Source organism: Diabrotica undecimpunctata, chromosome 1 (assembly GCF_040954645.1).
Source record: "Diabrotica undecimpunctata isolate CICGRU chromosome 1, icDiaUnde3, whole genome shotgun sequence".
Classification (NCBI taxonomy): domain Eukaryota; kingdom Metazoa; phylum Arthropoda; class Insecta; order Coleoptera; family Chrysomelidae; genus Diabrotica; species Diabrotica undecimpunctata.
Window position 1 is genome coordinate 91,565,251 of NC_092803.1, and position 5,240 is coordinate 91,570,490.

Consider the following 5,240-nt stretch of genomic DNA (forward strand, 5'->3'; position numbering starts at 1 on the left):
TTTTTATTAAAAATTCACCCTATTACAAAATTATTATTAAAAATTTACTCCATTACAAAATTATCATATATAAAAAATACATTTGAAAGGGCGCATATACATTTTTTCTTTGAGTGGTAAAAACATTTTGCTTCCGATACTGGTAGTGGTGGAGATCACTTTTACATAAATAATTTCAGCTTCATCTGTTAATTCCTTGATAATTTTTTAAAATTCGTATAATTGGGTATAACCTTTATTTTAAGAGATGCAGTGGTGGTGTTTGCTTAACCATGTCACCTGCTGAATTAAATCAGGAGGTAACATTCGTAATGGAAAAGGTGGTTTAAATATATATACTATAAATTTATCTCCTGAATAACATGACAATTCTTTACAAATAAACTTATTATTCTCAATTTTAAAACCTTGGATGGCAATAACAAGTTTCATATTTTTAATTGTTGAAGTTTTTGTATAACCTGTTTGGAGGCTTCGTATTGTTGAATTTGTTTTTTAAGTTCTTTTAAATTGTATATAAAGTTGTTTATTGTGTTTTCATGTAAACGTTCCATCATCAACTAACGTTGTTGAATATTACTGTTAAATAAAATACAGTTATAACGCATGCGTAATAATACTGTTTAACTATTTTTATTAATGGAATATACGTAAATTCCTTCTCATGTAAAATTAAACAATATGCTGATACATCAGATGTTGAAGGCGTATTTGTTTCAAATTCGATACGTAGAACAATGGATCCATTTTGGATCACTTCTTTTTGTCTAGAGCAATCTATATGTACAAGCGGTGTTTTAGTTTTAAAATCTTGCGGGTTAAATATCGGTTGGTTTAAACTTAAATTATAATAACTTGTTTGAAAACTTCCAAACATTTCATAAATTTGAGCGAATTTATTGGTATCATTATAAGGGTATCTTTCAGAATTCAAAAATACCTTTATATTTTTGAGGTTTTTACAAGGACGTATAAACACAGATGGACTCAGTTATTTACATAAAAATGTGAAGCCAAAATTATTTGACTAGGTGACATTCTCAGCACCTTCAAATGTTGTCACATTTTTTTTATTAAAATATCTTATTCACGTATCGCTGAAAATATTACTATATTTATTTTATACTCTACAGGTGCTATCAATCCAAAATAATAATTTATTACTTATATTAATATATTTAATTGTAATTAAAACATCAAATGTGCACATAGTGTGTATATCGCATATAACAGATATCAACCAATTATTTTATATGTAGAAGTACTGAAACCTATTTATTAATGGCAACGGTGTTTACATTTCTCTGTCTTATGGCTCTACGTCAAACTTCAAATGCTGTTCCATGTCATGTCCATGTTTTGTTTACTTTTTACCCAAGATTAGGAAAAGTTGTTTTTCGATATTTTGGCTGTATTTTCAGTGATATTTGTAAATAGTGAAATAAACAAATTATAATAATGGTGCTACAGTTTTACATTTGCAAAAAAAACGAAATATTTACATCCCAATGTCTCATTTAATTTGTAAGTACTGTTTGTTTACATTATTTAAGATGAGGAACTGAGGAAGCCTGTGTGTTTATATTTTAAAATATGTCTTTCATAGGCGTACCATTGGGTTTATTAATAAATGTATTGAACAAGATATTAGTTCATGAAATTAGTATAGACATTTTTAAATTGTAAGTAGACATCATCTGATTAAAAAGATCTGTTTAGTAGCTTTTTAATTTAATATTTCTCATGAATTAACAATAAATTAGTGAAATGAATAAAACTCATTTATTTTTCTATGTAGGTTTCCAAATAATATTGATTAATGATGAAACTTACTCTAAACTTCAACAGAGAAAACAGTATAAAAAAACCTTTTAAAAGCATCCTTTTTGGTTATTTAAACTTGTAAGGAAGCTGAAAAATATTTCAGATTTTTTAATAAAACTATAAATATCTACAACAGACTAGTTAAAAACCTTATGAATATTTTGATTAATAAAACCATACAAAATGTCCCAAAATCAATGTATGAGCATTTTGGTGACCATATGTATGATGAAAATGCAATCGATGGTCACTCTATGCAACTTTTAAAATTGGTTCTTGAGAAATATAAAATTGGAATTCATCATGAAACGAGGACTACTTTAGATGCTAACACCGTGCGCATAAGAAGCGTTCTTACTAAGACTGTTTCGCAATCAATAAAAATTTATTTTTATACCAACGTCATCTATTATGTCTATTTACCATTTTTACTTTAATATTTCTATTTGGTAAATAGCTTTCCAATAATTTATACATTTTCACGCCTACTTTTTAATAAGTAGGTATATTTGCAAATAATTTTATGTCAAATGCCAGCAAGAGCTTTGGAATGATCAATAAATAATTTTGTAGCAGAAACCCTTACTACGTGGAATCTATTGATATTGTATTAAAACAAATTTGTCACAATTTGAAAAAATATGTTTTAACACATTATCAATAAATATAGGTATGTACTTAAATTTGACAAATGTATATTTTTTAATTGTTTTTTTTTTATCGTAGGATTATTTGATACCTATTAAAAAATTAACTTGAGCTCAACTATATTTTATTGTATTAATTTTAAAGCAAATAAAATTGTATTTTATTTTTTCTATAAAAACGTGTTTTTATACATTATTACTACTTCCAATTATTAACTTCTGAATAATTATCCCCGCGAGTAAAAATTCAAGCACGCTTATGCTCATTGAGGAAGTATCACAGTCTATCGATACCCGTTTTACTCCCCTTTACCCTCTTGTCCAGGAATATCGAAGCTTCAAAACAGTGTGTGTTTAAGGTATCTTATTGCTGGGTCCATCTATGTTTATACGTCCATGGGTCGTTATGATCAAATTTGCTCATATCTTTAGTCATTTTTGATTTTCTTCCTTTTTGAAATGCGATAATGATATGTCTCGGTGTCTCAATGTTAGTACTGGTCTTTACCGCCCACATATGTCGTGTTGTATTGTTTAATGATGGATATTCAATCATTTGCCACGAACGAAATTTAATTGGTAGCTTAATATTTTTATGAGCTATGCTATTTAATCGTAGTTGTTCACGCATGCTTGGACTAACATGGGCGACATTCCATTGTAATTTTGTAATTTCAACTTTAGGTCGATCGCTATCGTCTATACTTACAACTGAGTCCACATCATCATTCGATCGTATTAAAATAAGCTCTTGCTTTACATTCATAATAATTTTTCTAAAATCTTCAAAAAATCCTGATAATAATCGTAATGGGATACACACGTTAAAGTTTCCATAGGGATCCACTATTATTTTGTCATCCCCTGCTTTTGGAAACCATCCAACATTTCGAAACAGAATACTTTCGTTTTCGTTAAGACTTAAATAATTTTTAATCGTTGATACCAGTCCAACGTCTCGAACAGAGTCTATAATAACCCCATTTAACTCATACCGTAGCTCCCGAAATAAAAAGAAAATAGCGTTATTTATGAATTTAAGTTTTGTTGGTTCCTTATCGTCGTGGGTGAGCAGCTTTTCCTCTATATCTAGGTATGAGGTTGAAGGTAACGTGTACGCGTCGAGATCTTGAATAGGATTCTTATTTCATCATTATAGTTTATCTTTCCGGGGATGTATGGTGAATAGGTGTGAAATTGATATTCCTGTATAGTTGTATCGTTATAAGGTTGACCCGTTACTTGTAACACTTCCATCACACTAACAGTTTGAAGACAAGATTTTTAATAATAACCGATTAGATGGTGTTAATATTCCAACTGTTTTTTTTTTAAACTGTTCAATTTTCTTTTTTTGTCGATTCTTTTATAGTTTTTTATGTAATCTGGTTGTTAATGAGAAAAGTTTAAAACCATTATAATCGCTGTCGTAAATGTAAATTAATCGTAATCTCTTCTTGTCGAAAATTAGGTAGTTTACCGTTTTGATCAACAATTTTTACACTAATGTTGTTGATTGTCTTAACTCTGATGGGGTAATATAAAATATTTTGAGGTGACTCAACTATTTTATACCCGCTAGGCACGGTTGGAAAAAATTGGTGTATTATAGGGACCGGGTCTCCATTTAAGTATGAGCCTGAAGCGATATTGCAATCAACACAGATTGCATTGGTCACTGAAATATTTACTGGTTCATCAGAAACATGGATTTTATTTGCTTCCAGTTCTCTTTTCTTAAATCCAAAAATTGTACCTATTGAGTTTTCAATAGTGAAATATAGTGAACAATTACTCTTAATAGATACTTTAGATGTGTTTTTATCCGGAATAATATCTATATAAGCATCTTTATCCCTTTCTTTCATCAACACCCTTAAAATCTGAATTATATCTTCCAATTCATATGAGCCCAAGGGGATAGCAGTTGTATAAGTAATGTTACCGCGGCCAAAGAGAAATATATTATTACAATCATCAATGTTGGGTATGGAGTTAAAAGAATAAAAGTTCGTTAAACCAACTTCATATTCAAGCCTTTCGTCCAGGTAAATGAGGGGATTAAAATTATAACTTAAAATAGAAGACTTTCCGGTAATACGACATATTTGCTGGACGGTTCTATTGTTTAGACTGATTCAGATATCCTAACTATAATGGTTATATAGAAACTGTAATGCGTATTGACCGCAATTGTATGAATTACGTTGCAACCTTTCATAATTATAATTTATATTCACGGAGCCGCCAGTTTTAAAGTATTTGATCACATTACTTGGTGGTGGTAAATCACCATAAGAATCAAAATATATTATATCGTTGTTATCCTTTGTATAAGCTGTCCAGTGTGTGCCTTCACCTTTATTTGAATCCATGTTTATAATACCGCATTCAGATTTTCGAATTTTACTTGGTAAATACATCTCATGAATACATATCATGAATACATCTCTAAAATGCGGGATTTTTAATAATTTTACATATTTTTTTTTAAATCAACATCTGTTAACGGATGATGGGGGAATATTAGTTTTTTGAATATGGTTTTAAATACATCCCATACCCTTTAGCAGGTTTTAAGTATAACCCTTTACCTCCTTTCTCCATAGCAAGATTATGACGTTTCTGTTCAGCTATTTGTTCACGGTTGGTTTTTGCGTCAATAATAGCCTTCATAATTGATGCAGTTCCACCCCCAACCGCACTTAAAGCTCCAATTAACGGTAATAGTAAAGGTAGAAAACCTCCTTTTTTGGGTGTTTTAATAAT